The following is a 23,648-nucleotide window of genomic DNA, read 5'->3' on the forward strand; positions in this document are numbered from 1 at the left end:
GGCAGCAGCTTCATTTGCTGATACCTTACACAGAAAAGGCTACCACCTAATGGGGGTGTAGCTCAGTGGGAGAGGGTTTGACTGCAGATCAAGAGGTCCCCAGTTCAAATCTAAATACCCCCTTTTGTCTTAACAGACATAAATGGGGTTTTTTCGTGGCAGCAGCTTCATTTGCTGATATCTTCCACAAAAAAGGATGCTATCTAACGGGGGTATAGCTCAGTGGTAGAGCATTTGACTGCAGATCAAGCGGTCCACAGTTCAAATCTGGGTACCCCCTTTTTCAGTTATTTTTAGGTTCAGATATCAATGCGAATTTACCATGGCAGCAGCTTCATTGGCTGATACCTTACACAGAAAAGAATACCACCTAATGGGGGTGTAGCTCAGTGGTAGAGCATTTGACTGCAGATCAAGAGGTCCCCAGTTCAAATCTGATTACCCCATTTTGTCGTATTAGACATAAATTGGTTACCGTGGGAGCAGCTTCATTTGCTGATACCTTATACAGAAAAGGATACCACCTAATGGGGGTGTAGCTCAGTGGTAGAGCATTTGACTGCAGATCAAGAGGTCCCCATTTCAAATCTGAGTACCCCCTTTTGTCATAACAGACATAAATGGGGTATTACCGTGGCAGCAGCTTCATTTGCTGATATCTTACACAAAAAAGCATTCTATCTAATGGGAGTGTAGCTCAGTGGTAGAGCATTTGACTGCAGATCAGGCGGTCCACAGTTCAAATCTGGGTACCCCCTTTTTCAGTTATTTTTAGTGTCAGATATCAATGCGATTTTACCATGGCAGCAGCTTCATTGGCTGATACCTTACACAGAACAGGATACCACCTTAATGGGGGTGTACCTCAGTGGTAGAGCATTTGACTGCAGATCAAGAGGTCCCCAGTTCAAATCTGGTTACCCCCTTTTGTCGTATCAGACATAAATGGGTTTTTACCGTGGCAGCAGCTTCATTTGCTGATACCTTACACAGAAAAGGATAGCACCTTAATGGGGGTTGAGCTCAGTGGTAGAGCATTTGACTGCAGATCAAGAGGTCCCCAGTTCAAATCTGATTACCCCCTTTTGTCGTATCAGACATAAATGGGTTTTTAACAGTGGCAGCAGCTTCATTTGCTGATATATTACACAGAAAAGAATACCATTTAATGGGGGTGTAGCTCAGTGGTAGAGTGATTGACTGCAGATCAATAGGTCCCCAGTTCAAATCTGGGTACCCCCTTTTGTAGTATCAGACATAAATGTTTTTTTTGTTTTTTTTTACCGTGGCAGCAGCTTCATTTGCTGATATCTTACACATAAAAGGATACCCCTTAATGGGGGTGTAGCTCAGTGGTAGAGCATTTGACTGCAGATCAAGAGATCTCCAGTTCAAATCTGGGTACCGCCTTTTGTAGTATCATACCTAAATTGGTTACCGTGGCAGCAGCTTCATTTGCTGATACCTTACACAGAAAAGGATGCTATTGAAGGGGGGTGTAGCTCAGTGGTAGAGCATTTGACTGCAGATCGAGAGGTCCCCAGTTCAAATCTGGGTACCCACTTTTTTAGTATCAGACATAAATGTTTGTTTTTTTTACCGTGGCAGCAGCTTCATTTGCTGATATCTTACACATAAAATGATACCACTTAATGGGGGTGTAGCTCAGTGGTAGAGCATTTGACTGCAGATCAAGAGGTCCCCAGTTCAAATCTGGGTACCCCCTTTGGTCGTATCAGACATAAGTGGGTTTTTACTGTGGCAGCAGCTTCATTTGCTGATATCTTACACAGAAAAGGATATCACCTAATGGGGGGTGTAGCTCAGTGGTAGAGCATTTGACTGCAGATCAAGAGGTCCCCAGTTCAAATCTGGGTACCCCCTTTTTCAGTTATTTTTAGTGTCAGACATCAATGCGATTTTACCATGGCAGCAGCTACATTTGCTGATACCCTACACAGAAAAGGATGCCACCTTAATGGGGGTGTAGCTCAGTGGTAGAGCATTTGACTGCAGATCAAGAGGTCCCCAGTTCAAATCTGGGTACCCCCTTTTGTAGTATCAAACATAAATTGGTTACCGTGGCAGCAGCTTCATTTGCTGATACCTTACACAGAAAATGATACCACCTGATGGGGGTGTAGCTCAGTGGTAGAGCATTTGACTGCAGATCAAGCGGTCCCCAGTTCAAATCTGGGTACCCCCTTTTTCAGTTATTTTTTAGTGTCAGACATCAATGCGATTTTACCATGGCAGCAGCTTCATTTGCTGATACCTTACACAGAAAAGGATGCCACCTTAATGGGGGTGTAGCTCAGTGGTAGAGCATTTGACTGCAGATCAAGAGGTCCCCAGTTCAAATCTGGTTACCCCCTTTTGTCGTATCAGACATAAATGGGTTTTTACAGTGGCAGCAGCTTAATTTGCTGATATCTTACACAGAAAAGAATACCACCTAATGGGGGTGTAGCTCAGTGGTCGAGCGATTGACTGCAGATCAAGAGGTCCCCAGTTCAAATCTGGGTACCCCCTTTTGTAGTATCAGACATAAATGTTGTTGTTTTTTTTAGCAGTGGCAGCAGCTTCATTTGCTGATATATTACACAGAAAAGAGTACCACTTAATGGGGGTGTAGCTCAGTGGTAGAGTGATAGACTGCAGATCAAGAGGTCCCCAGTTCAAATCTGGGTACCCCCTTTTGTAGTATCAGACATAAATGTTTTTTTTTGTTTTTTTTACCGTGGCAGCAGCTTCATTTGCTGATATCTTACACATAAAAGGATACCACTTAATGGGGGTGTAGCTCAGTGGTAGAGCATTTGACTGCAGATCAAGAGATCTCCAGTTCAAATCTGGGTACCGCCTTTTGTAGTATCATACCTAAATTGGTTACCGTGCAGCAGCTTCATTTGCTGATACCTTACACAGAAAAGGGTGCTATTGAAGGGGGGTGTAGCTCAGTGGTAGAGCATTTGACTGCAGATCGAGAGGTCCCCAGTTCAAACCTGGGTACCCCCTTTGGTCGTATCAGACATAAGTGGGTTTTTACCGTGGCAGCAGCTTCATTTGCTGATATCTTACACAGAAAAGGATATCACCTAATGGGGGGTGTAGCTCAGTGGTAGAGCATTTGACTGCAGATCAAGAGGTCCCCAGTTCAAATCTGGGTACCCCCATTTTCAGTTATTTTTAGTGTCAGACATCAATGCGATATTACCATGGCAGCAGCTACATTTGCTGATACCCTACACAGAAAAGGATGCTATTGAACGGGGGTGTAGCTCAGTGGTAGAGCATTTGACTGCAGATCAAGAGGTCCCCAGTTCAAATCTGGGTACCCCCTTTTTCAGTTATTTTTTAGTGTCAGACATCAATGCGATTTTACCCTGGCAGCAGCTTCATTTGCTGATACCTTACACAGAAAAGGATACCACTTTAATGGGGGTGTAGCTCAGTGGTAGAGCATTTGACTGCAGATCAAGAGGTCCCCAGTTCAAATCTGGGTACCCCCTTTTGTCGTATCAGACATAAATGGGTTTTTACCGTGGCAGCCGCTTCATTTGCTGATATCTTACACAGAAAAGAATGCCACCTAATGGGGGTGTAGCTCAGTGGTAGAGCATTTGACTGCAGATCAAGAGGTCCCCAGTTCAAATCTGGATACCCATTTTGTCGTATCAGACATAAATGGGTTTTTACCCTGGCAGCAGCTTCATTTGCTGATACCTTACACAGAAAAGGATACCACCTTAATGGGGGTGTAGCTCAGTGGTAGAGCATTTGACTGCAGATCAAGAGGTCCCCAGTTCAAATCTAGTTACGCCCTTTTGTCGTTATCAGACATAAATGGGTTTTTAGTGGCAGCAGCTTCATTTGCTGATATCTTACACATAAAATAATACCACTTAATGGGGGTGTAGCTCAGTGGTAGAGCATTTGACTGCAGATCAAGAGGTCCCCAGTTCAAATCTGGGTGCCCCCTTTTGTAGTATCATACATAAATTAGTTACCGTGGCAGCAGCTTCATTTGCTGATACCTTACACAGAAAAGCCTACCACCTAATGGGGGTGTAGCTCAGTGGTAGAGCATTTGACTGCAGATCAAGAGGTCCTCAGTTCAAATCTGGGTACCCCCTTTAGTCGTATCAGACATAAGTGGGTTTTTACTGTGGCAGCAGCTTCATTTGCTGATATCTTACACAGAAAAGGATACCACCTAATGGGGGTGTAGCTCAGTGTTAGAGCATTTGACTGCAGATCAAGAGGTCCCCAGTTCAAATCTGGGTACCCCTTTTGTAGTATCAGACATAAATGGTTTTTTTTTTTACCGTGGCTGCAGGTTCATTTGCTGATATCTTACACAGAAAAGGATACCACCTAATGGGGCTGTAGCTCAGTGGTAGAGCATTTGACTGCAAATTGAAAGGTCCCCAGTTCAAATCTGGGTACCCCCTTTTGTAGTATCAGACATAAATGTTTTTTTTTTACCGTGGCAGCAGCTTCATTTGCTGATATCTTACACAGAAAAGGATATCACCTTATGGGGGTGTAGCTCAGTGGTAGAGCATTTGACTGCAGATCAAGAGGTCCCCAGTTCAAAGCTGGGTACCCCCTTTTTCAGTTATTTTTTAGTGTCATACATCAATGCGATTTTACCCTGGCAGCAGCTTCATTTGCTGATACCTTACACAGAAAAAGATGCCACCTTAATGGGGGTGTAGCTCAGTGGTAGACCATTAGACTGCAGATCAAGCGGTCCCCAGCTCAAATCTGGGTACCCCCTTATTCAGTTATTTTTAGTGTCAGACATCAATGCGATTTTACCCTGGCAGCAGCTTCATTTGCTGATACCTTACACAGAAAAAGATGCCACCTTAATGGGGTGTAGCTCAGTGGTAGAGCATTTGACTGCAGATCAGGAGGTCCCCAGTTCAAATCTAACTACCTCCTTTTGTAGTATCATACATAATTTGGTTACCGTGGCAGCAGCTTCATTTGCTGATACTTTACACAAAAATGAATGCTATCTAACGGGGGTGTAGCTCAGTGGTAGAGCATTTGACTGCAGATCAAGAGGTCCCCAGTTCAAATCTGGGTACCCCCTTTAGTCGTATCAGACATAAGTGGGTATTTGCCGTGGCAGCAGCTTCATTTGCTGATATCTTACACAGAAAAGAATACCACCTAATGGGGGTGGAGCTCATTGGTAGAGCATTTGACTGCAGATCAAGAGGTCCCCAGTTCAAATCGAGGTACCCCCTTTTGTCGTATCAGACATAAATGGGTTACCGTGGCAGCAGCTTCATTTGCTGATACCTTACACAAAAAATGATGCTATCTAATGGGGGTGTAGCTCAGTGGTAGAGCATTTGACTGCAGATCAAGAGGTCCCCAGTTAAAATCTGAGTAACCCCTTTTTCAGTTATTTTTAGTGTCAGACATCAATGCGATTTTACCCTGGCAGCAGCTTCATTTGCTGATATCTTACACAGAAAAGGATACCACCTAATGGGGGTGTAGCTCAGTGGTAGAGCATTTGACTGCAGATCAAGAGGTCCCCAGTTCAAATCTGGGTACCCCCTTTTTCAGTTATTTTTTAGTGTCAGACATCAATGCGATTTTACCCTGGCAGCAGCTTCATTTGCTGATACCTTACACAGAATAAGATACCACCTTAATGGGGGTGTAGCTCAGTGGTAGGGCATTTGACTGCAGATCAAGAGGTCCCCAGTTCAAATCTGGATACCCCCTTTTGTCGTATCAGACATAAATGGGGTTTTACCATGGCAGCAGCTTCATTTGCTGATATCTTACACAGAAAAGACTACCACCTAATGGGGGTGTAGCTCAGTGGTAGAGCATTTGACAGCAGATCAAGAGGTCCCCAGTTCAAATCTCTGTACCCCCTTTTTCAGTTATTTTTTAGTGTCAGACATCAATGCGATTTTACCCTGGCAGCAGCTTCATTTGCTGATACCTTACACAGAAAAGGATACCACTTTAATGGGGGTGTAGCTCAGTGGTAGAGCATTTGACTGCAGATCAAGAGGTCCCCAGTTCAAATCTGGGTACCCCCTTTTGTCGTATCAGACATAAATGGGTTTTTACCGTGGCAGCAGCTTCATTTGCTGATATCTTACACAGAAAAGAATGCCACCTAATGGGGGTGTAGCTCAGTGGTAGAGCATTTGACTGCAGATCAAGAGGTCCCCAGTTCAAATCTGGATACCCCCTTTTGTCGTATCAGACATAAATGGGTTTTTACCATGGCAGCAGCTTCATTTGCTGATACCTTACACAGAAAAGGATACCACCTTAATGGGGGTGTAGCTCAGTGGTAGAGCATTTGACTGCAGATCAAGAGGTCCCCAGTTCAAATCTGGTTACCCCCTTTTGTCGTTATCAGACATAAATGGGTTTTTAGTGGCAGCAGCTTCATTTGCTGATATCTTACACATAAAATAATACCACTTAATGGGGGTGTAGCTCAGTGGTAGAGCATTTGACTGCAGATTCAGAGGTCCCGAGTTGAAATCTGGGTACCCCCTTTTGTAGTATCAGACATAAATGTTTTTTTTTTTTTTACCGTGGCTGCAGCTTCATTTGCTGATATCTTACACAGAAAAGGATACCACCTAATGTGGGTGTAGCTCAGTGGTAGCGCATTTGACTGCAGATCAAGAGGTCCCCAGTTCAAATCTGAGTAACCCCTTTTTCAGTTATTTTTAGTGTCAGACATCAATGCAATTTTACCCTGGCAGCAGCTTCATTTGCCGATATCTTACACAGAAAAGGATACCACCTAATGGGGGTGTAGCTCAGTGGTAGAGCATTTGACTGCAGATCAAGAGGTCCCCAGTTCAAATCTGGGTACCCCCTTTTTCAGTTATTTTTTAGTGTCAGACATCAATGCGATTTTACCCTGGCAGCAGCTTCATTTGCTGATACCTTACACAGAATAAGATACCACCTTAATGGGGGTGTAGCTCAGTGGTAGAGCATTTGACTGCAGATCAAGAGGTCCCCAGTTCAAATCTGGGTACCCCTGTTTTCAGTTATTTTTTAGTGTCAGACATCAATGCGATTTTACCCTGGCAGCAGCTTCATTTGCTGATACCTTACACAGAAAAGGATACCACTTTAATGGGGGTGTAGCTCAGTGGTAGAGCATTTGACTGCAGATCAAGAGGTCCCCAGTTCAAATCTGGGTACCCCCTTTTGTCGTATCAGACATAAATGGGTTTTTACCGTGGCAGCAGCTTCATTTGCTGATATCTTACACAGAAAAGAATGCCACCTAATGGGGGTGTAGCTCAGTGGTAGAGCATTTGACTGCAGATCAAGAGGTCCCCAGTTCAAATCTGGATACCCCCTTTTGTCGTATCAGACATAAATGGGTTTTTACCATGGCAGCAGCTTCATTTGCTGATACCTTACACAGAAAAGGATACCACCTTAATGGGGGTGTAGCTCAGTGGTAGAGCATTTGACTGCAGATCAAGAGGTCCCCAGTTCAAATCGAGGTACCCACTTTTGTCGTTATCAGACATAAATGGGTTTTGTGGCAGCAGCTTCATTTGCTGATATCTTACACATAAAATAGCACCACTTAATGGGGGTGTAGCTCAGTGGTAGAGCATTTGACTGCAGATCAAGAGGTCCCCAGTTCAAATCTGGGTGCCCCCTTTTGTAGTATCATACATAAATTAGTTACTGTGGCAGCAGCTTCATTTGCTGATACCTTACACAGAAAAGGCTACCACCTAATGGGGGTGTAGCTCAGTGGTAGAGCATTTGACTGCAGATCAAGAGGTCCCCAGTTCAAAATCTAGATAACGCTTTTTCTGTTATTTTTAGTGTCAGACATCAATGCGATTTTACCATGGCAGCAGCTACATTTGCTGATACCCTACACAGAAAAGGATGCTATTGAACGGGGGTGTAGCTCAGTGGTAGAGCATTTGACTGCAGATCAAGAGGTCCCCAGTTCAAATCTGGGTACCCCCTTTTGTAGTATCAGACATAAATGGGTTTTTACCGTGGCAGCAGCTTCATTTGCTGATACCTTACACAGAAAAGGCTACCACCTAATGGGGGTGTAGCTCAGTGGTAGAGCATTTGACTGCAGATCAAGAGGTCCCCAGTTCAAATCTAAGTACCCCCTTTTGTCTTAACAGACATAAATGGGGTTTTTTCGTGGCAGCAGCTTCATTTGCTGATATCTTCCACAAAAAAGGATGCTATCTAGCGGGGGTGTAGCTCAGTGGTAGAGCATTTGACTGCAGATCAAGCGGTCCACAGTTCAAATATGGGTACCCCCTTTTTCAGTTATTTTTAGTGTCAGATATCAATGCGAATTTACCATGGCAGCAGCTTCATTGGCTGATACCTTACACAGAAAAGAATACCACCGAATGGGGGTGTAGCTCAGTGGTAGAGCATTTGACTGCAGATCAAGAGGTCCCCAGTTCAAATCTGATTAGCCCATTTTGTCGTATTAGACATAAATTGGTTACCGTGGGAGCAGCTTCATTTGCTGATACCTTATACAGAAAAGGATAGCACCTAATGGGGGTGTAGCTCAGTGGTAGAGCATTTGACTGCAGATCAAGAGGTCCCCATTTCAAATCTGAGTACCCCCTTTTGTCATAACAGACATAAATGGGGTTTTACCGTGGCAGCAGCTTCATTTGCTGATATCTTACACAAAAAAGCATGCTATCTAATGGGGGTGTAGCTCAGTGGTAGAGCATTTGACTGCAGATCAGGCAGTCCACAGTTCAAATCTGGGTACCCCCTTTTTCAGTTATTTTTAGTGTCAGATATCAATGCGATTTTACCATGGCAGCAGCTTCATTGGCTGATACCTTACACAGAACAGGATACCACCTTAATGGGGGTGTACCTCAGTGGTAGAGCATTTGACTGCAGATCAAGAGGTCCCCAGTTCAAATCTGGTTACCCCTTTTGTCGTATCAGACATAAATGGGTTTTTACCGTGGCAGCAGCTTCATTTGCTGATACCTTACACAGAAAAGGATAGCACCTTAATGGGGGTTGAGCTCAGTGGTAGAGCATTTGACTGCAGATCAAGAGGTCCCCAGTTCAAATCTGATTACCCCCTTTTGTCGTATCAGACATAAATGGGTTTTTAACAGTGGCAGCAGCTTCATTTGCTGATATATTACACAGAAAAGAATACCACTGAATGGGGGTGTAGCTCAGTGGTAGAGTGATTGACTGCAGATCAAGAGGTCCCCAGTTCAAATCTGGGTACCCACTTTTGTAGTATCAGACATAAATGTTTTTTTTTGTTTTTTTTTTACCGTGGCAGCAGCTTCATTTGCTGATATCTTACACATAAAAGGATACCACTTAATGGGGGTGTAGCTCAGTGGTAGAGCATTTGACTGCAGATCAAGAGATCTCCAGTTCAAATCTGGGTACCGCCTTTTGTAGTATCATACCTAAATTGGTTACCGTGGCAGCAGCTTCATTTGCTGATACCTTACACAGAAAAGGGTGCTATTTAAGGGGGGTGTAGCTCAGTGGTAGAGCATTTGACTGCAGATCGAGTGGTCCCCAGTTCAAATCTGGGTACCCACTTTTTTAGTATCAGACATAAATGTTTGTTTTTTTTACCGTGGCAGCAGCTTCATTTGCTGATATCTTACACAGAAAAGGATATCACCTAATGGGGGGTGTAGCTCAGTGGTAGAGCATTTGACTGCAGATCAAGAGGTCCCCAGTTCAAATCTGGGTACCCCCTTTTTCAGTTATTTTTAGTGTCAGACATCAATGCGATTTTACCATGGCAGCAGCTACATTTGCTGATACCCTACACAGAAAAGAATACCACTGATTGGGGGAGTAGCTCAGTGGTAGAGCATTTGACTGCAGATCAAGAGGTCCCCAGTTCAAATCTGGGTACCCCCTTTTGTAGTATCATACATAAATTGGTTACCGTGGCAGCAGCTTCATTTGCTGATACCTTACACAGAAAATGATACCACCTAATGGGGGTGTAGCTCAGTGGTAGAGCATTTGACTGCAGATCAAGAGGTCCCCAGTTCAAATCTGGGTACCCCCTTTTTCAGTTATTTTTTAGTGTCAGACATCAATGCGATTTTACCATGGCAGCAGCTTCATTTGCTGATACCTTACACAGAAAAGGATGCCACCTTAATGGGGGTGTAGCTCAGTGGTAGAGCATTTGACTGCAGATCAAGAGGTCCCCAGTTCAAATCTGGTTACCACCTTTTGTCGTATCAGACATAAATGGGTTTTTACAGTGGCAGCAGCTTCATTTGCTGATATCTTACACAGAAAAGAATACCACCTAATGGGGGTGTAGCTCAGTGGTCGTGCGATTGACTGCAGATCAAGAGGTCCCCAGTTCAAATCTGGGTACCCCCTTTTGTAGTATCAGACATAAATGTTGTTGGGTTTTTTTTTAGCAGTGGCAGCAGCTTCATTTGCTGATATATTACACAGAAAAGAATACCACTTAATGGGGGTGTAGCTCAGTGGTAGAGTGATTGACTGCAGATCAAGAGGTCCCCAGTTCAAATCTGGGTACCCACTTTTGTAGTATCAGACATAAATGTTTTTTTTTGTTTTTTTTACCGTGGCAGCAGCTTCATTTGCTGATATCTTACACATAAAAGGATACCACTTAATGGGGGTGTAGCTCAGTGGTAGAGCATTTGACTGCAGATCAAGAGATCTCCAGTTCAAATCTGGGTACCGCCTTTTGTAGTATCATACCTAAATTGGTTACCGTGGCAGCAGCTTCATTTGCTGATACCTTACACAGAAAAGGGTGCTATTTAAGGGGGGTGTAGCTTAGTGGTAGAGCATTTGACTGCAGATCGAGAGGTCCCCAGTTCAAACCTGGGTACCCCCTTTGGTCGTATAAGACATAAGTGGGTTTTTACCGTGGCAGCAGCTTCATTTGCTGATATCTTACACAGAAAAGGATATCACCTAATGGGGGGTGTAGCTCAGTGGTAGAGCATTTGACTGCAGATCAAGAGGTCCCCAGTTCAAATCTGGGTACCCCCATTTTCAGTTATTTTTAGTGTCAGACATCAATGCGATATTACCATGGCAGCAGCTACATTTGCTGATACCCTACACAGAAAAGGATGCTATTGAACGGGGGTGTAGCTCAGTGGTAGAGCATTTGACTGCAGATCAAGAGGTCCCCAGTTAAAATCTGGGTACCCCCTTTTGTAGTATCAGACATAAATGGGTTTTTACCGTGGCAGAAGCTTCATTTGCTGATATCTTACACAGAAAAGGGTACCACCTAACTGGGGTGTAGCTCAGTGGTAGAGCATTTGACTGCAGATCAAGAGGTCCCCAGTTCAAATCTGAGTACCGCCTTTTTCAGTTATTTTTTAGTGTCAGACATCAATGCGATTTTACCGGCAGCAGCTTCATTTGCTGATACCTTACACAGAAAAAGATACCACCTTAATGGGGGTGTAGCTCAGTGGTAGAGCATTTGACTGCAGATGAAGAGGTCCCCAGTTCAAATCTAGATAACGCTTTTTCTGTTATTTTTAGTGTCAGACATCAATGCGATACCATGGCAGCAGCTACATTTGCTGATACCCTACACAGAAAAGGATGCTATTGAACGGGGGTGTAGCTCAGTGGTAGAGCATTTGACTGCAGATCAAGAGGTCCCCAGTTCAAATCTGGGTACCCCCTTTTGTAGTATTAGACATAAATGGGTTTTTACCGTGGCAGCAGCTTCATTTGCTGATACCTTACACAAAAAATGATGCTATCTAATGGGGGTCTTGCTCAGTGGTAGAGCATTTGACTGCAGATTAAGAGGTCCCCAGTTGAAATCTCGGTACCCCCTTTTGTAGTATCAGACATAAATGGGTTTTTTTTTACCGTGGCTGCAGCTTCATTTGCTGATATCTTACACAGAAAAGGATACCACCTAATGGGGGTGTAGCTCAGTGGTAGAGCATTTGACTGCAGATCAAGAGGTCCCCATTTCAAATCTGGGTACCCCCTTTTTAGTTATTTTTTAGTGTCAGACATCAATGCGATTTTACCCTGGCAGCAGCTTCATTTGCTGATACCTTACACAGAATAAGATACCACCTTAACTCATTGACTGCCATTGACGGAAAAAGACGTCAAATAATGCATTTTTGCTGGGCTGGCAGTGAATGTGTTAAACACAATGTGCCAATATATTTTGTGATTATATTGCAGCATCCTTTTTTCCTTTTTTCTTTTTTTAAGGCAAATTTTGCTTAGAAATCCGTCAATTTTGGTTACATCTCATCTTAACTCATTGACTGCCATTGACGGAAAAAGACGTCAAATAATGCATTTTTGCTGGGCTGGCAGTGAATGTGTTAATGGGGGTGTAGCTCAGTGGTAGAGCATTTGACTGCAGATCAAGAGGTCCCCATTTCAAATCTGGGTACCCCCTTTTTAGTTATTTTTTAGTGTCAGACATCAATGCGATTTTACCCTGGCAGCAGCTTCATTTGCTGATACCTTACACAGAATAAGATACCACCTTAACTCATTGACTGCCATTGACGGAAAAAGACGTCAAATAATGCATTTTTGCTGGGCTGGCAGTGAATGTGTTAAACACAATGTGCCAATATATTTTGTGATTATATTGCAGCATCCTTTTTTCCTTTTTTCTTTTTTTAAGGCAAATTTTGCTTAGAAATCCGTCAATTTTGGTTACATCTCATCTTAACTCATTGACTGCCATTGACGGAAAAAGACGTCAAATAATGCATTTTTGCTGGGCTGGCAGTGAATGTGTTAATGGGGGTGTAGCTCAGTGGTAGAGCATTTGACTGCAGATCAAGAGGTCCCCAGTTCAAATCTAAATAACCCTTTTTCAGTTATTTTTAGTGTCAGACATCAATGCGATTTTACCATGGCAGCAGCTACATTTGCTAATACCTTACACAAAAAATGATGCTATCTAATGGGGGTGTAGTTCAGTGGTAGAGCATTTGACTGCAGATCAAGAGGTCCCCAGTTCAAATCTGGTTACCCCCTTTTGTAGTATCAGACATAAATGGGGTTTTTTTTACCGTGACTGCAGGTTCATTTGCTGATATCTTACACAGAAAAGGATACCACCTAATGGGGGTGTAGCTCAGTGGTAGAGCATTTGACTGAAAATCGAAAGGTCCCCAGTTCAAATCTGGGTACCCCCTTTTGTAGTATCAGACATAAATGGGTTTTTTTTACCGTGGCAGCAGCTTCATTTGCTGATATCTTACACAGAAAAGGATGTCACCTTATGGGGGTGTAGCTCAGTGGTAGAGCATTTGACTGCAGATCAAGAGGTCCCCAGTTCAAATCTGGGTACCCCCTTTTTCAGTGATTTTTTAGTGTCATACATCAATGCGATTTTACCCTGGCAGCAGCTTCATTTGCTGATACCTTACACAGAAAAAGATGCCACCTTAATGAGGGTGTAGCTCAGTGGTAGACCATTAGACTGCAGATCAAGAGGTCCCCAGTTCAAATCTGGGAACCCCCTTATTCAGTTATTTTTAGTGTCAGACATCAATGCGATTTTACCCTGGCAGCAGCTTCATTTGCTGATACCTTACACAGAAAAAGATACCACCTTAATGGTAGTGTAGCTCAGTGGTAGAGCATTTGACTGCAGATCAAGAGGTCCCCAGTTCAAATCTGGTTACCCCCTTTTGTCGTATCAGACATAAATGGGTTTTTACTAGGGGTGTTAAAAAAATCGATTCGGCGATATATCGCGATACTACATCGCGCGATTCTCGAATCGATTCAATAAAAAAAAAAATCGTTTTTTGTTTTTTTTTTGTTTTTGTTTTTTGTTTTTTTAAGAGAATTGTTCATTCGGTAGTCTTGCCGATTCAACGTCTTATCATCATTGCCTTTTTTTTTTTTTTGTGTGTGTGTGTGAATCGATTTTTAAACTTCCATTTTTAATGGAAATATATTCAACAAAACGTCTGACTTCGGGTTAGGATTCACACCTTGAGCATGGAAGAATGTTATGAACGGAACATTAAGCCTTAATATTTTATTTTAATGCTGTTCAAACATGAAACAGATTACAACCTCTGTAAGACTGAAATTTCAGATAAATAAATAATACATTTTCATATAAATCTTACACTCTACAAGCTTACTGATTAGTATTTTCTAAATTTGAATGAAAAAAAATCGCAACAATCGACTTATAAATTCGTATCGGGATTAATCGGTATCGAATCGAATCGTGACCTGTGAATCGTGATACGAATCGAATCGTCAGGTACTAGGCAATTCACACCCCTAGTTTTTACTGTGGCAGCAGCTTCATTTGCTGATACCTTACACAGAAAAGGATACCACCTAATGGGGGTGTAGCTCAGTGGTAGAGCATTTGACTGCAGATCAAGAGGTCACCAGTTCAAATCTAAGTACCCCCTTTTGTCGTAACAGACATAAATGGGTTTTTACCGTGGCAGCAGCTTCATTTGCTGATATGTTACACAAAAAAGGATGCTATTGAACGTGGGTGTAGCTCAGTGGTAGAGCATTTGACTGCAGATCAAGCGGTCCCCAGTTCGAAACTGGGTATCCCCTTTTTCAGTTATTTTTAGTGTCAGATATCAATGCGATTTTACCATGGCAGCAGCTTCATTTGCTGATACCTTACACAGAAAAGGATACCACCTAAATGGGGTTGTAGCTCAGTGGTAGAGCATTTGACTGCAGGTCAAGAGGTCCCCAGTTCAAATCTGGTTACCCCATTTTGTCGTATCAGACATAAATAGGTTTTTATCGTGGCAGCAGCTTCATTTGCTGATATCTTACACATAAAATGATACCACTTAATGGGGGTGTAGCTCATTGGTAGAGCATTTGACTGCAGGTCAAGAGGTCCCCAGTTCAAATCTGGGTACCCCCTTTTGTCGTATTAGACATAAATGGGTTTTTAACTGTGGCAGCAGCTTCATTTGCTGATATCTTACACAGAAAAGAATGCCACCTAATGGGGGTGTAGCTCAGTGGTATAGCATGTGACTGCAGATCAAGAGGTCACCAGTTCAAACCTAAGTACCCCCTTTTGTCGGAACGGACATAAATGGGTTTTTACCGTGGCAGCAGCTTCATTTGCTGATATGTTACAGAAAAAAGGATGCTATCGAACGTGGGTGTAGCTCAGTGGTAGAGCATTTGACTGCAGATCAAGCGGTCCCCAGTTCGAATCTGGGTAACCCCTTTTTCAGTTATTTTTAGTGTCAGATATCAATGCGATTTTACCATGGCAGCAGCTTCATTTGCTGATACCTTACACAGAAAAGGTTACTACCTAATGGGGGTGTAGCTCAGTGGTAGAGCATTTGACTTCAGATCAAGAGGTCCTCAGTTCAAATGTGGGTACCCCCTTTAGTCGTATCAGACATAAGTGGGTTTTTAGTGGCAGCAGCTTCATTTGCTGATATCTTACACAGAAAAGGATACCACTTAATGGGGGTGTAGCTCAGTGGTAGAGCATTTGACTGTAAATCAAGAGGTCCACAGTTCAAATCTAAATAACCCTTTTTCAGTTATTTTTAGTGTCAGACATCAATGCGATTTTACCATGGCAGCAGCTACATTTGCTGATACCTTACACAGAAAAGGCTACCACCTAATGGGGGTGTAGCTCAGTGGTAGAGCATTTGACTGCAGATCAAGAGGTCCCCAGTTCGAATCTGAGTACCCCCTTTTTCAGTTATTTTTAGTGTCAGATATCAATGCGATTTTACCATGGCAGCAGCTTCATTTGCTGATACCTTACACAGAAAAGGATACCAACTATTGTGGGTGTAGCTCAGTGGTAGAGCATTTGACTGCAGATCAAGAGGTCCCCAGTTCAAATCTGGGTACCCCCTTTTTCAGTTATTTTTTAGTGTCAGACATCAATGCTATTTTACCATGGCAGCAGCTTCATTTGCTGATACCTTACACAGAAAAGGATACCAACTATTGTGGGTATAGCTCAGTGGTAGAGCATTTGACTGCAGATCAAGAGGTCCCCAGTTCAATTCTGGGTACCCCCTTCTGTCGTATCAGACATAAATGGGTTTTTACCGTGGCAGCGGCTTCATTTGTTGATATCTTACACAGAAAAGAATACCAACTAATGTGGGTGTAGTTAAGTGGTAGAGCATTTGACTACAGATCAAGAGGTCCCCAGTTCAAATCTGGGTACCCCCTTTTTCAGTTATTTTTAGTGTCAGACATCAATGCGATTTTACCGGCAGCAGCTTCATTTGCTGATACCTTACACAGAAAAGGATTCCAACTAATGTGGGTGTAGCTCAGTGGTAGAGCGTTTGACTGCAGATCAAGAAGTCCCCAGTTCAAATCTGGGTAACCCCTTTTGTAGTATCAGACATAAATGGGTTTTTACCGTGGCAGCAGCTTCATTTGCTGATATCTTACACAGAAAAGGATACCACCTAATGGGGGTGCAGCTCAGTAGTAGAGCATTTGACTACAGATCAAGAGGTCCCCAGTTCAAATCTGGGTACCCCCTTTTGTCGTATCAGACATAAAAGGGTTTACCGTGGCTGCAGCTTCATTTGCTGATATCTTACACAGAAAAGGACACCACCTAATGGGGGTGTAGCTCAGTGGTAGAGCATTTGATTGCAGATCAAGAGGTCCCCAGTTCAAATCTCGTACCCCCTTTTGTAGTATCAGACATGTTTTTTTTCCGTGGCAGCAGCTTCATTTCTTGATATTTTACACAGAAAAGGATACCAACAAATGTTGGTGTAGTTCAGTGGTAGAGCATTTGACTGCAGATCAAGAGGTCCCCAGTTCAAAACTGGGTACCCCCTTTTTCAGTTATTTTTAGTGTCAGACATCAATGCGATTTTTCCATGGCAGCAGCTTCATTTGCTGATACCTTACACAGAAAAGGATACCAACTATTGTGGGTGTAGCTCAGTGGTAGAGCATTTGACTGCAGATCAAGAAGTCCCCAATTCAAATCTGGGTAACCCCTTTTGTAGTATCAGACATAAATGGGTTACCGTGGCAGCAGCTTCATTTGCTGATATCTTACACAGAAAAGGATGCCACCTATAGGGGTGTGCTCAAAAAATCGATACGGCAATATATCGTTGCAGGCTTCATTACAATACACGTATCGATACGCAAGCGTCAGAATCGATATTGCTCGTTAACTTTAAATAGGCAGTTAACGTTTGCCTTTGGAGCTTGCATTGTACCTAAAAAATAAAAACCAGCAGCGTCTTTGAAGTTAATTGCCTTCAATTAATGCAAAAATAGCTAACCAGTGATTGGACACTGTGTCTTGCTAAGAATAATAATAATAAATGAAAGCAAGGAAGAATATCAACATTTATTTACTTATAAACTTAACAAGGCACATTTCTTAATTTACCAATTTTCGTATATTTTGTTTAAAAACTAAGTAGAATGTGTTACATGGAGAAAAAAAAAATGCTGTTTTTATTTCCCCCAAATATTTCAAATAAGCACATTTTAGAGCTGTAATTTTAATACTTTGATATTTTTGCTCATATCGGCTCATGCCTGTTAATAAATGTTCCCGGTGTGTCTGTGAAAACTGCTCCTTGCTCTGCAGTGCGTGCACATTTAGACCAGGCATGCCGCTAGGTGGTAAACCAGAAGACCTACTAACAAAAATGCTTTTGTTAGTCAGCATAACAAACATATCCTTTAGGTATACATATGACTGTTATTATAAAATGCAAGAAAATTAATGTAATTTATTGGAATACGTATCGCCTTGAAGATCAAGTATTGGGATACATATGTATCGCGATACGTATCGTATCGTGACACCTATATCGTGATACATATCGTATCGTGAGGTTTGCGGCAATACTTTATTATAATAATTTATTTCCATCCTCAACTGGTCCGTGAAGCATTATGGGATGAGGTCGTCTCCGCCCTCTCGCCAGGGGGAGTGACGTCAGACAAGTTACGTTTTCAGTAGGGGTGGAACAAAAAAACGATTCGACCGAACCATCGTTCGTCAAGGGGAGCTAAACGACCGTATCGGTTGCGAGTGAGGCTTTATGGTTTTCATAACAATAGCAAGAGTTCTGCGCCGTGCTCTACTTGTTTTGTTTACATTTCAGTAGCATCACCATTCAAGCTACTTCCGTGTTTCCGTGCTCGCGACACGGCGCGCGCGCGCGCAACGAGTGACAACATACAAATGGAGACAGTTAGCAGAAGCCGGTGCCGTACATCTCGGTATTTCCCATGGCTATCGAGTCCTCTCGGTGCACTTGTATGTCCCGGGCCGGCGTTGGTACTGCGCGCGAGCCAAAAAGAATAACTCCCGTGACGATCCAATGCATGGATTCAAACGACACAGGTATGTCCCACAGCCAACACACCAGCTAAGCTAAAAGCACACTGAAAGTATCTCATTTCTCAGTTTGTGGCTCCCTGTCAATGTCTACAACTAGCATGAGCAGCAGATAGGAGAACTGAGACGTGCCCGCGATTACGACAGCCCAAAAAACAAAATATAAACAGTAGTGATTCTGTGGTCATCATCGTGTCTCAGATTAAAAAAACAAAAAAAGATGTCATACATTAACCAAAAATGAAAGTGATGACAAAAGAAAAAAAAAAAGTTAAATACAAAAATTGTTGATTAAAAAGGGAAATGAACTTTTGGAAATATTTTTGCATATATTAAGTGGTTAAAATGTGTTTGATAGATTTTTTGTTCCATAAGGTGGCTTCATATTTCTTTTGGCTGGACGGTAGGTTTATTTCATGTCTTAAATTTATGTTTCTGAAATACTTCACAATGTGCAAATATTCTGTTTAATTGTGTTGGTGTCTGTCTAAAGGTTAAATATTTATATTTAACATTAAATTATCAACCTTTTGTTTTCCTGATCCTTATTTTGAAGAGAAAAAACAAACAAACCAAAAAACAATTATAACTGTCAATAACTACTAATAAATATTTAAACTGATACATGTGTACACACTGGAATAGCGGAACAAACAAACAATAGAGGAATTTAGGGGATTTTCATTTTCAACCTGGATAGATTTTTATTTTTTGTTTTATAAAAAGTATTTACGTTACAAGAAGTCAAGAGAGACTGCCTATTTTGTTTTTCATAAAAAAAAACACTTTATTTTCATGTTAAAAATGCACTTTCAATAAAGTATTTGGAACTCCGTTTCTACTGCATTATTTTTATGTTGAGATGGTGTTATCGGCAGCTGCTGAAAGTAACTAAAAAAGTAACTTTTAATCTAACTTAGTTACTTTTAAAATCAAGTAATCAGTAACGCAATTTAGTTACTTTTAAAACCAAGTAATCAGTAAAGTAACTAAGTTACTTTTTCAAGGTAACCGTGGCAACACTGTTCATGACCCTTTGACTCTCTCCCCATCGTGTAATTGAGGCCTGCCAGCACTTTAGACCAAACATGTACGTAAGTGTTTGGTACATTGCACTTGGCGTAAATTTGACACTGATAGGCGACATTATCCTCATCGGGACAAGAAGAACGGCTGTGTCTTTTATAGCCTATAGATTGCAGCACTGATGTATCACAGCCAAAATTAATCTCCTCCCAGTTGCCCTTTTTCTATGTGACTCCTCGATACAGCTAAACACAAAAACAGTGACATCAACAATCAAAGAAATCTTCAATCTTCAATAAATTGTATTGAACGCATTTGCAATTCCAACCCTTGCAACCGGGAGTTCACTTTGAGAGCTTTTTAATACTCGGGAGATTTGTTTGGATGGTAACAAAAGATTTCCCCGTCTGTTATTTGCATTTACATTGCATTTACCTATCTGGCAGACTGTTTTATCAAAGGAGACTTCCAAGTGAGGTGGAGGCCCTGGAGTAATCACTTTGTACTATTCAATAAGACAAAGTGCATGCTTTACATTTTGGGGTGTTGCGGGAAAAGGCGCTTTCAGAGACAATTAGTCCAGAGACACCTGAGGGCATGGAGGCAAATGTTGTTGGCATAATGCATTCATTCATTCATGCATTCTGTAGACAGAACATTTTGCTTTTGCAGCAAAAGACCAATATGAGACAAGAAAAATCAACAGTTCCGCTTTTCTTTCCTGATATTTATGTACATCTGTGTCTTACACAAAACTTAGAAGTTAGCACTTTTTGTTCGATCCTGACCATTTTTCATGTGAGTAAAAGTTTTTAGGAAATGTGACTGGCAGGTAGGGATGGGAATTGATAAGAATTTAATGATTCTGAATCCATTATCAATACTACTTATCGATGTGATTCCAATATCGATTCTCTTACTGATTCTCACTGAGTGGGGGGTTTCTTTAAACAGTCTTAATGTTTTTTTTTTTTTTGTTGCAAAGAAATTTGCATCATGTTCAAAATTTCCTTAAAGCTGCAAGATGGAAGATTCTCCCCCCTCCCCAAATATCTTTACAAACGTGCCCCAGACACCTGCAGTTATTCCGCGGAAGGCTTAAAAAAATAAAATAAAAAAAATGAAAACAATGTCAAGTGTTACGAAAAAATCTCAACTTGATAGTGACCGACGCCGGGCAAGAACGAGAGTGAACATCGGTTTCAGCGGTCGAGAGAGTTGCGATCGGACTTGGATTAGAAAAGTGATGCACAACTGGCTTGCTTTCTACTCCAAAGGTAAGAAGCGAGTATCTTAACATTTAGAAAAAAAATGTTTTTAATTAGTAGTAACTGCAAGATCGATCACTTCTCGGTCGTAACTAGGGGTGAATGTGAGATAGACGGCAACATTTAGCGTGAAAGGGGTGGCAAGATTGAATGTAATAGAAAAGAATGAAGAACAGACGTTCCATTCTGCGGCGTTTCAATCAGGCTAAATGTTGCGCTATTTTCCTCCGTGACGATAGCTTGTAGTAGCTACATCATGCTAGCGGAATGTGAACGCTACTACTGATTGGCAATAACATTCATGGTCGTATCACACTAGGCATTGTTGCTTCTTGCGACATCTGAGGACATTAATTTAATCTCACACTTGATGGGTTGGCAGCCACACAAGATTACCAACTAGTTTTACACAAACAAGTAAAAAAAAAGTTAAGTTTTCCATAAGAGCCAATGTCCACATTTTAAAGCTTCCTGAAGCCTCTCAGTTGAGCAGCTGTGCTTGAACGATCCGTTTCATTGTCGTTGCAAAATGTTGCTTAAACGCTGTTAACATGTGGCAGGTTGCGGAGGTGGAAGAAATGGCTTGGAAGTGGTAGTCGAACAGGTGTCTGAGCGTTCTTTACTGTGATTGTCAGCAAATTGGCAAAAAAGGAGAGCGGCCACTTGCTTTGGATAACCTTCAACTGCCATTTACGCAGCAATCACGGGATGTGCATTTGGAGGCTTTATTCATAACCAGATGAGCCTCAACGAGAAAATATCTCACTTCAGCTCTGCGTCTGTGTGGCGCGACAACGGGGGATCGTTCCGCAATATGTTCCAGGGTTATTTTTCCTCATAAATGATTCGTGAAGAAAAGTCTTTTCGTCAGATTCAGAGGGTTCGCTAAGTGCAGAATTGCTCGCCCCTGTGGTTGAAAATCCATTATACTGTAAATTGCCGGCACATGCCAGCTGCTGCTAATTAGCATTGGCAAACACCCCCCGTTCCCTATAGAAGGACACGAGAAGGCGTGCTGGGTCGCGTGCTAAAACACACACTCTGAGGAGCAGTTGTTGAAACAAATTAAATTGTCTAAATGGAAGCGGGAGTACTGCTGCAAGTATTTATTTTTTTATGATTAGTGAGGGTAGTCCACACCAGTGGTTCACAAACTGGGATCTGGAGACTCTCTGGGTTCCACAAGCTGTAAAGCAGACTGAGTTAATGAACAAAGTTAGCACATCAAACTCATTAAATAATTCTCATGGCATTAAAGGATGCACATAAAAGTGATGTTTAATCAGCATGTGAGGACATCCTTATTAGTGCTGTCACTATTGAATATTTTTAGTCGATTAACCTATTGATTATTCAATCAATTAATCAACTAATCTGGTTCATTTTAAATTTGCATTAAAGACTTAGACTTAGACTTGACTTTATTGATTTAAAAAAAAAAAAAAAAGGGGGGGGGGGGGGGGGCTAGATGTCATACTATGTTACCGGTTCAGTCATCGTTTTCCAAAGTGAAAACTGATGTTTGCAAATGTCTTATTTTGATTAAACGCACAACATAATCAGTCTTCTTTCATGAAGGATTACAGAAATCAGTGAACAATGACATGTCGATATGCTGAAATCAGAGGATTTGGACAATTTTTATTTAAAAAAAAAAAATGGCTCCAAACAGTTGCTCGATTCATAAATTAGTTGTTGATTCATTTACTAATCAATTACTTGTTGATTAATTAATTTTGACAGCTCTAGTCCCTAGAATTATGGCTACTCTATTAAAAAGAATATATTAATCACGATTAATTTGGTAATAGCCAATCATTTGTTTTTGTTTTTTTGGCGCAAAACATGAAAATGTTTAAACATTAAAAAATATTAAGACAAATAAATTGAATTGAAACACTATAATTATGCAAGTTTCTATTGGACCAAACAAGATTTTTATTAAATTAGTTATTTTAAAATAAATAAAAAATGTGCAAATACAAGGAGTCCTCGAGTTAAGGCGCACTTGACTTTTCGACTTCACAACTGTTATGCATGGTCCACCATTTTGGCCCCGGCCGCCATTTTGGCTCCTTGTCCATATTGTCATGACTGGGTCACGCCAGGGTTAAGTTTGGGTCATGCCCGTGAGGTCGCGTCCGTTTTGAACTGGTGTTTTGAACTGATGTAATCAGCGTCTAGTTTCAACTGGTTTTAAGCGATGTGATGTTATGAGCTATGTGATGTCATGAATCTTTAATCTCTTTATCTGCTCAACAGCCAATCAGATAATTCCATGTCAGTCCTGTTACTCACATGTCAGCCAATCCGATCAATTAATTCTATTTAAGCCAAACCGAGAAGGGTGTGTTTGTCGGATTATTACCTCTGTTCCTCTGTGCATCTCCACAGCCCAAGGGGGCTTGGCGTCTCGGGATTCTCGATGCATTCTCGTTGTTTCTCGTCTAGTCAAGTTTGTTCTACGCCTCTCGAGGTTGTGCGAATAAAGAGTTAAAATTGTATTTGTGTCTGCGCTTTTGGGATCCAACCTCAGAACATAACACGTATAGCCCGCCGCTTTTTCCCCTCGTCCACTATTTAGCCTTTAGCTAGTGCTAGCGCTTGTGCACTTGTGGGAATAGCTTTGGCTTTTTCGGCGTCTTTTTTCTACATCAGACTCCCCCCTTCTTTTCCATCCACCCCTAAGCAGTAATGGTAAGTATAGCATCTTATTTTTTTTATTTTAATGTATTTTAGATTCTTTAATATTAATTATTTTGATGTATTAATGGGGAAATTTGACTTAAGTCGAAATTCGGGTTACATTGCTAGCGTAGGAACGGAATTCCGATGTAACTCGAGGACTCCATGTATATACATTTAAACAACTCAAAATTAGTATTAATAATCTTTTACTTTTGTTTACTATGTTTCAAATTTTGTAATTGTGGAGTGTAGTAATTGACATTGTA

General features: G+C 41.6%; 74 non-coding genes across 74 annotated transcripts; all 74 read left to right on the forward strand.

The window, feature by feature from the left end:
- Positions 1–208: 208 nt before the first annotated feature.
- Positions 209–280, forward strand: trnac-gca (transfer RNA cysteine (anticodon GCA)). Its single transcript has one exon. It is a non-coding gene; the product is annotated as a tRNA-Cys (tRNA).
- Positions 281–529: 249 nt separating this feature from the next.
- trnac-gca (transfer RNA cysteine (anticodon GCA)) lies at positions 530–601 on the forward strand. The gene has a single exon. It is a non-coding gene; the product is annotated as a tRNA-Cys (tRNA).
- Positions 602–686: 85 nt separating this feature from the next.
- On the forward strand, positions 687–758 carry trnac-gca (transfer RNA cysteine (anticodon GCA)). Its single transcript has one exon. It is a non-coding gene; the product is annotated as a tRNA-Cys (tRNA).
- A 96-nt stretch (positions 759–854) lies between these two features.
- trnac-gca (transfer RNA cysteine (anticodon GCA)) lies at positions 855–926 on the forward strand. Its single transcript has one exon. It is a non-coding gene; the product is annotated as a tRNA-Cys (tRNA).
- Positions 927–1,170: 244 nt separating this feature from the next.
- Positions 1,171–1,242, forward strand: trnac-gca (transfer RNA cysteine (anticodon GCA)). Its single transcript has one exon. It is a non-coding gene; the product is annotated as a tRNA-Cys (tRNA).
- A 96-nt stretch (positions 1,243–1,338) lies between these two features.
- Positions 1,339–1,410, forward strand: trnac-gca (transfer RNA cysteine (anticodon GCA)). The gene has a single exon. It is a non-coding gene; the product is annotated as a tRNA-Cys (tRNA).
- An 82-nt stretch (positions 1,411–1,492) lies between these two features.
- trnac-gca (transfer RNA cysteine (anticodon GCA)) lies at positions 1,493–1,564 on the forward strand. The gene has a single exon. It is a non-coding gene; the product is annotated as a tRNA-Cys (tRNA).
- A 90-nt stretch (positions 1,565–1,654) lies between these two features.
- trnac-gca (transfer RNA cysteine (anticodon GCA)) lies at positions 1,655–1,726 on the forward strand. Its single transcript has one exon. It is a non-coding gene; the product is annotated as a tRNA-Cys (tRNA).
- Positions 1,727–1,812: 86 nt separating this feature from the next.
- trnac-gca (transfer RNA cysteine (anticodon GCA)) lies at positions 1,813–1,884 on the forward strand. Its single transcript has one exon. It is a non-coding gene; the product is annotated as a tRNA-Cys (tRNA).
- Positions 1,885–1,980: 96 nt separating this feature from the next.
- trnac-gca (transfer RNA cysteine (anticodon GCA)) lies at positions 1,981–2,052 on the forward strand. Its single transcript has one exon. It is a non-coding gene; the product is annotated as a tRNA-Cys (tRNA).
- Positions 2,053–2,134: 82 nt separating this feature from the next.
- trnac-gca (transfer RNA cysteine (anticodon GCA)) lies at positions 2,135–2,206 on the forward strand. The gene has a single exon. It is a non-coding gene; the product is annotated as a tRNA-Cys (tRNA).
- A 97-nt stretch (positions 2,207–2,303) lies between these two features.
- On the forward strand, positions 2,304–2,375 carry trnac-gca (transfer RNA cysteine (anticodon GCA)). The gene has a single exon. It is a non-coding gene; the product is annotated as a tRNA-Cys (tRNA).
- Positions 2,376–2,460: 85 nt separating this feature from the next.
- On the forward strand, positions 2,461–2,532 carry trnac-gca (transfer RNA cysteine (anticodon GCA)). The gene has a single exon. It is a non-coding gene; the product is annotated as a tRNA-Cys (tRNA).
- Positions 2,533–2,625: 93 nt separating this feature from the next.
- Positions 2,626–2,697, forward strand: trnac-gca (transfer RNA cysteine (anticodon GCA)). The gene has a single exon. It is a non-coding gene; the product is annotated as a tRNA-Cys (tRNA).
- Positions 2,698–2,793: 96 nt separating this feature from the next.
- On the forward strand, positions 2,794–2,865 carry trnac-gca (transfer RNA cysteine (anticodon GCA)). The gene has a single exon. It is a non-coding gene; the product is annotated as a tRNA-Cys (tRNA).
- Positions 2,866–2,946: 81 nt separating this feature from the next.
- Positions 2,947–3,018, forward strand: trnac-gca (transfer RNA cysteine (anticodon GCA)). Its single transcript has one exon. It is a non-coding gene; the product is annotated as a tRNA-Cys (tRNA).
- Positions 3,019–3,104: 86 nt separating this feature from the next.
- On the forward strand, positions 3,105–3,176 carry trnac-gca (transfer RNA cysteine (anticodon GCA)). Its single transcript has one exon. It is a non-coding gene; the product is annotated as a tRNA-Cys (tRNA).
- Positions 3,177–3,271: 95 nt separating this feature from the next.
- trnac-gca (transfer RNA cysteine (anticodon GCA)) lies at positions 3,272–3,343 on the forward strand. Its single transcript has one exon. It is a non-coding gene; the product is annotated as a tRNA-Cys (tRNA).
- Positions 3,344–3,440: 97 nt separating this feature from the next.
- On the forward strand, positions 3,441–3,512 carry trnac-gca (transfer RNA cysteine (anticodon GCA)). The gene has a single exon. It is a non-coding gene; the product is annotated as a tRNA-Cys (tRNA).
- Positions 3,513–3,597: 85 nt separating this feature from the next.
- trnac-gca (transfer RNA cysteine (anticodon GCA)) lies at positions 3,598–3,669 on the forward strand. The gene has a single exon. It is a non-coding gene; the product is annotated as a tRNA-Cys (tRNA).
- Positions 3,670–3,754: 85 nt separating this feature from the next.
- On the forward strand, positions 3,755–3,826 carry trnac-gca (transfer RNA cysteine (anticodon GCA)). Its single transcript has one exon. It is a non-coding gene; the product is annotated as a tRNA-Cys (tRNA).
- An 84-nt stretch (positions 3,827–3,910) lies between these two features.
- Positions 3,911–3,982, forward strand: trnac-gca (transfer RNA cysteine (anticodon GCA)). The gene has a single exon. It is a non-coding gene; the product is annotated as a tRNA-Cys (tRNA).
- Positions 3,983–4,064: 82 nt separating this feature from the next.
- Positions 4,065–4,136, forward strand: trnac-gca (transfer RNA cysteine (anticodon GCA)). The gene has a single exon. It is a non-coding gene; the product is annotated as a tRNA-Cys (tRNA).
- An 85-nt stretch (positions 4,137–4,221) lies between these two features.
- trnac-gca (transfer RNA cysteine (anticodon GCA)) lies at positions 4,222–4,293 on the forward strand. Its single transcript has one exon. It is a non-coding gene; the product is annotated as a tRNA-Cys (tRNA).
- An 89-nt stretch (positions 4,294–4,382) lies between these two features.
- trnac-gca (transfer RNA cysteine (anticodon GCA)) lies at positions 4,383–4,454 on the forward strand. The gene has a single exon. It is a non-coding gene; the product is annotated as a tRNA-Cys (tRNA).
- Positions 4,455–4,542: 88 nt separating this feature from the next.
- On the forward strand, positions 4,543–4,614 carry trnac-gca (transfer RNA cysteine (anticodon GCA)). The gene has a single exon. It is a non-coding gene; the product is annotated as a tRNA-Cys (tRNA).
- Positions 4,615–5,032: 418 nt separating this feature from the next.
- trnac-gca (transfer RNA cysteine (anticodon GCA)) lies at positions 5,033–5,104 on the forward strand. Its single transcript has one exon. It is a non-coding gene; the product is annotated as a tRNA-Cys (tRNA).
- A 239-nt stretch (positions 5,105–5,343) lies between these two features.
- trnac-gca (transfer RNA cysteine (anticodon GCA)) lies at positions 5,344–5,415 on the forward strand. The gene has a single exon. It is a non-coding gene; the product is annotated as a tRNA-Cys (tRNA).
- A 95-nt stretch (positions 5,416–5,510) lies between these two features.
- On the forward strand, positions 5,511–5,582 carry trnac-gca (transfer RNA cysteine (anticodon GCA)). The gene has a single exon. It is a non-coding gene; the product is annotated as a tRNA-Cys (tRNA).
- Positions 5,583–5,679: 97 nt separating this feature from the next.
- trnac-gca (transfer RNA cysteine (anticodon GCA)) lies at positions 5,680–5,751 on the forward strand. The gene has a single exon. It is a non-coding gene; the product is annotated as a tRNA-Cys (tRNA).
- Positions 5,752–6,005: 254 nt separating this feature from the next.
- On the forward strand, positions 6,006–6,077 carry trnac-gca (transfer RNA cysteine (anticodon GCA)). Its single transcript has one exon. It is a non-coding gene; the product is annotated as a tRNA-Cys (tRNA).
- An 85-nt stretch (positions 6,078–6,162) lies between these two features.
- On the forward strand, positions 6,163–6,234 carry trnac-gca (transfer RNA cysteine (anticodon GCA)). The gene has a single exon. It is a non-coding gene; the product is annotated as a tRNA-Cys (tRNA).
- An 86-nt stretch (positions 6,235–6,320) lies between these two features.
- trnac-gca (transfer RNA cysteine (anticodon GCA)) lies at positions 6,321–6,392 on the forward strand. Its single transcript has one exon. It is a non-coding gene; the product is annotated as a tRNA-Cys (tRNA).
- A 415-nt stretch (positions 6,393–6,807) lies between these two features.
- trnac-gca (transfer RNA cysteine (anticodon GCA)) lies at positions 6,808–6,879 on the forward strand. The gene has a single exon. It is a non-coding gene; the product is annotated as a tRNA-Cys (tRNA).
- Positions 6,880–6,976: 97 nt separating this feature from the next.
- On the forward strand, positions 6,977–7,048 carry trnac-gca (transfer RNA cysteine (anticodon GCA)). Its single transcript has one exon. It is a non-coding gene; the product is annotated as a tRNA-Cys (tRNA).
- A 97-nt stretch (positions 7,049–7,145) lies between these two features.
- trnac-gca (transfer RNA cysteine (anticodon GCA)) lies at positions 7,146–7,217 on the forward strand. The gene has a single exon. It is a non-coding gene; the product is annotated as a tRNA-Cys (tRNA).
- Positions 7,218–7,302: 85 nt separating this feature from the next.
- On the forward strand, positions 7,303–7,374 carry trnac-gca (transfer RNA cysteine (anticodon GCA)). Its single transcript has one exon. It is a non-coding gene; the product is annotated as a tRNA-Cys (tRNA).
- A 240-nt stretch (positions 7,375–7,614) lies between these two features.
- Positions 7,615–7,686, forward strand: trnac-gca (transfer RNA cysteine (anticodon GCA)). Its single transcript has one exon. It is a non-coding gene; the product is annotated as a tRNA-Cys (tRNA).
- Positions 7,687–7,935: 249 nt separating this feature from the next.
- trnac-gca (transfer RNA cysteine (anticodon GCA)) lies at positions 7,936–8,007 on the forward strand. Its single transcript has one exon. It is a non-coding gene; the product is annotated as a tRNA-Cys (tRNA).
- An 85-nt stretch (positions 8,008–8,092) lies between these two features.
- On the forward strand, positions 8,093–8,164 carry trnac-gca (transfer RNA cysteine (anticodon GCA)). The gene has a single exon. It is a non-coding gene; the product is annotated as a tRNA-Cys (tRNA).
- An 85-nt stretch (positions 8,165–8,249) lies between these two features.
- trnac-gca (transfer RNA cysteine (anticodon GCA)) lies at positions 8,250–8,321 on the forward strand. Its single transcript has one exon. It is a non-coding gene; the product is annotated as a tRNA-Cys (tRNA).
- A 249-nt stretch (positions 8,322–8,570) lies between these two features.
- Positions 8,571–8,642, forward strand: trnac-gca (transfer RNA cysteine (anticodon GCA)). The gene has a single exon. It is a non-coding gene; the product is annotated as a tRNA-Cys (tRNA).
- An 85-nt stretch (positions 8,643–8,727) lies between these two features.
- trnac-gca (transfer RNA cysteine (anticodon GCA)) lies at positions 8,728–8,799 on the forward strand. The gene has a single exon. It is a non-coding gene; the product is annotated as a tRNA-Cys (tRNA).
- Positions 8,800–8,895: 96 nt separating this feature from the next.
- trnac-gca (transfer RNA cysteine (anticodon GCA)) lies at positions 8,896–8,967 on the forward strand. Its single transcript has one exon. It is a non-coding gene; the product is annotated as a tRNA-Cys (tRNA).
- A 243-nt stretch (positions 8,968–9,210) lies between these two features.
- Positions 9,211–9,282, forward strand: trnac-gca (transfer RNA cysteine (anticodon GCA)). The gene has a single exon. It is a non-coding gene; the product is annotated as a tRNA-Cys (tRNA).
- A 98-nt stretch (positions 9,283–9,380) lies between these two features.
- On the forward strand, positions 9,381–9,452 carry trnac-gca (transfer RNA cysteine (anticodon GCA)). Its single transcript has one exon. It is a non-coding gene; the product is annotated as a tRNA-Cys (tRNA).
- Positions 9,453–9,534: 82 nt separating this feature from the next.
- On the forward strand, positions 9,535–9,606 carry trnac-gca (transfer RNA cysteine (anticodon GCA)). The gene has a single exon. It is a non-coding gene; the product is annotated as a tRNA-Cys (tRNA).
- A 91-nt stretch (positions 9,607–9,697) lies between these two features.
- On the forward strand, positions 9,698–9,769 carry trnac-gca (transfer RNA cysteine (anticodon GCA)). The gene has a single exon. It is a non-coding gene; the product is annotated as a tRNA-Cys (tRNA).
- A 95-nt stretch (positions 9,770–9,864) lies between these two features.
- On the forward strand, positions 9,865–9,936 carry trnac-gca (transfer RNA cysteine (anticodon GCA)). Its single transcript has one exon. It is a non-coding gene; the product is annotated as a tRNA-Cys (tRNA).
- Positions 9,937–10,018: 82 nt separating this feature from the next.
- trnac-gca (transfer RNA cysteine (anticodon GCA)) lies at positions 10,019–10,090 on the forward strand. The gene has a single exon. It is a non-coding gene; the product is annotated as a tRNA-Cys (tRNA).
- Positions 10,091–10,187: 97 nt separating this feature from the next.
- trnac-gca (transfer RNA cysteine (anticodon GCA)) lies at positions 10,188–10,259 on the forward strand. The gene has a single exon. It is a non-coding gene; the product is annotated as a tRNA-Cys (tRNA).
- An 85-nt stretch (positions 10,260–10,344) lies between these two features.
- Positions 10,345–10,416, forward strand: trnac-gca (transfer RNA cysteine (anticodon GCA)). The gene has a single exon. It is a non-coding gene; the product is annotated as a tRNA-Cys (tRNA).
- A 96-nt stretch (positions 10,417–10,512) lies between these two features.
- On the forward strand, positions 10,513–10,584 carry trnac-gca (transfer RNA cysteine (anticodon GCA)). Its single transcript has one exon. It is a non-coding gene; the product is annotated as a tRNA-Cys (tRNA).
- A 96-nt stretch (positions 10,585–10,680) lies between these two features.
- On the forward strand, positions 10,681–10,752 carry trnac-gca (transfer RNA cysteine (anticodon GCA)). The gene has a single exon. It is a non-coding gene; the product is annotated as a tRNA-Cys (tRNA).
- Positions 10,753–10,834: 82 nt separating this feature from the next.
- Positions 10,835–10,906, forward strand: trnac-gca (transfer RNA cysteine (anticodon GCA)). Its single transcript has one exon. It is a non-coding gene; the product is annotated as a tRNA-Cys (tRNA).
- An 86-nt stretch (positions 10,907–10,992) lies between these two features.
- On the forward strand, positions 10,993–11,064 carry trnac-gca (transfer RNA cysteine (anticodon GCA)). The gene has a single exon. It is a non-coding gene; the product is annotated as a tRNA-Cys (tRNA).
- Positions 11,065–11,159: 95 nt separating this feature from the next.
- trnac-gca (transfer RNA cysteine (anticodon GCA)) lies at positions 11,160–11,231 on the forward strand. Its single transcript has one exon. It is a non-coding gene; the product is annotated as a tRNA-Cys (tRNA).
- Positions 11,232–11,317: 86 nt separating this feature from the next.
- trnac-gca (transfer RNA cysteine (anticodon GCA)) lies at positions 11,318–11,388 on the forward strand. Its single transcript has one exon. It is a non-coding gene; the product is annotated as a tRNA-Cys (tRNA).
- A 258-nt stretch (positions 11,389–11,646) lies between these two features.
- trnac-gca (transfer RNA cysteine (anticodon GCA)) lies at positions 11,647–11,718 on the forward strand. The gene has a single exon. It is a non-coding gene; the product is annotated as a tRNA-Cys (tRNA).
- Positions 11,719–11,964: 246 nt separating this feature from the next.
- Positions 11,965–12,036, forward strand: trnac-gca (transfer RNA cysteine (anticodon GCA)). The gene has a single exon. It is a non-coding gene; the product is annotated as a tRNA-Cys (tRNA).
- A 355-nt stretch (positions 12,037–12,391) lies between these two features.
- On the forward strand, positions 12,392–12,463 carry trnac-gca (transfer RNA cysteine (anticodon GCA)). Its single transcript has one exon. It is a non-coding gene; the product is annotated as a tRNA-Cys (tRNA).
- Positions 12,464–12,984: 521 nt separating this feature from the next.
- Positions 12,985–13,056, forward strand: trnac-gca (transfer RNA cysteine (anticodon GCA)). Its single transcript has one exon. It is a non-coding gene; the product is annotated as a tRNA-Cys (tRNA).
- An 89-nt stretch (positions 13,057–13,145) lies between these two features.
- trnaf-gaa (transfer RNA phenylalanine (anticodon GAA)) lies at positions 13,146–13,217 on the forward strand. The gene has a single exon. It is a non-coding gene; the product is annotated as a tRNA-Phe (tRNA).
- An 88-nt stretch (positions 13,218–13,305) lies between these two features.
- On the forward strand, positions 13,306–13,377 carry trnac-gca (transfer RNA cysteine (anticodon GCA)). Its single transcript has one exon. It is a non-coding gene; the product is annotated as a tRNA-Cys (tRNA).
- A 265-nt stretch (positions 13,378–13,642) lies between these two features.
- On the forward strand, positions 13,643–13,714 carry trnac-gca (transfer RNA cysteine (anticodon GCA)). Its single transcript has one exon. It is a non-coding gene; the product is annotated as a tRNA-Cys (tRNA).
- A 676-nt stretch (positions 13,715–14,390) lies between these two features.
- On the forward strand, positions 14,391–14,462 carry trnac-gca (transfer RNA cysteine (anticodon GCA)). Its single transcript has one exon. It is a non-coding gene; the product is annotated as a tRNA-Cys (tRNA).
- An 85-nt stretch (positions 14,463–14,547) lies between these two features.
- On the forward strand, positions 14,548–14,619 carry trnac-gca (transfer RNA cysteine (anticodon GCA)). The gene has a single exon. It is a non-coding gene; the product is annotated as a tRNA-Cys (tRNA).
- A 253-nt stretch (positions 14,620–14,872) lies between these two features.
- trnac-gca (transfer RNA cysteine (anticodon GCA)) lies at positions 14,873–14,944 on the forward strand. The gene has a single exon. It is a non-coding gene; the product is annotated as a tRNA-Cys (tRNA).
- Positions 14,945–15,187: 243 nt separating this feature from the next.
- trnac-gca (transfer RNA cysteine (anticodon GCA)) lies at positions 15,188–15,259 on the forward strand. The gene has a single exon. It is a non-coding gene; the product is annotated as a tRNA-Cys (tRNA).
- A 416-nt stretch (positions 15,260–15,675) lies between these two features.
- trnac-gca (transfer RNA cysteine (anticodon GCA)) lies at positions 15,676–15,747 on the forward strand. Its single transcript has one exon. It is a non-coding gene; the product is annotated as a tRNA-Cys (tRNA).
- A 95-nt stretch (positions 15,748–15,842) lies between these two features.
- Positions 15,843–15,914, forward strand: trnac-gca (transfer RNA cysteine (anticodon GCA)). Its single transcript has one exon. It is a non-coding gene; the product is annotated as a tRNA-Cys (tRNA).
- A 96-nt stretch (positions 15,915–16,010) lies between these two features.
- Positions 16,011–16,082, forward strand: trnac-gca (transfer RNA cysteine (anticodon GCA)). Its single transcript has one exon. It is a non-coding gene; the product is annotated as a tRNA-Cys (tRNA).
- Positions 16,083–16,332: 250 nt separating this feature from the next.
- On the forward strand, positions 16,333–16,404 carry trnac-gca (transfer RNA cysteine (anticodon GCA)). The gene has a single exon. It is a non-coding gene; the product is annotated as a tRNA-Cys (tRNA).
- An 85-nt stretch (positions 16,405–16,489) lies between these two features.
- On the forward strand, positions 16,490–16,561 carry trnac-aca (transfer RNA cysteine (anticodon ACA)). Its single transcript has one exon. It is a non-coding gene; the product is annotated as a tRNA-Cys (tRNA).
- The last annotated feature ends 7,087 nt before the right edge of the window (positions 16,562–23,648 follow it).

Source organism: Festucalex cinctus, chromosome 1 (genome assembly GCF_051991245.1).
Source record: "Festucalex cinctus isolate MCC-2025b chromosome 1, RoL_Fcin_1.0, whole genome shotgun sequence".
Lineage (NCBI taxonomy): Eukaryota > Metazoa > Chordata > Actinopteri > Syngnathiformes > Syngnathidae > Festucalex > Festucalex cinctus.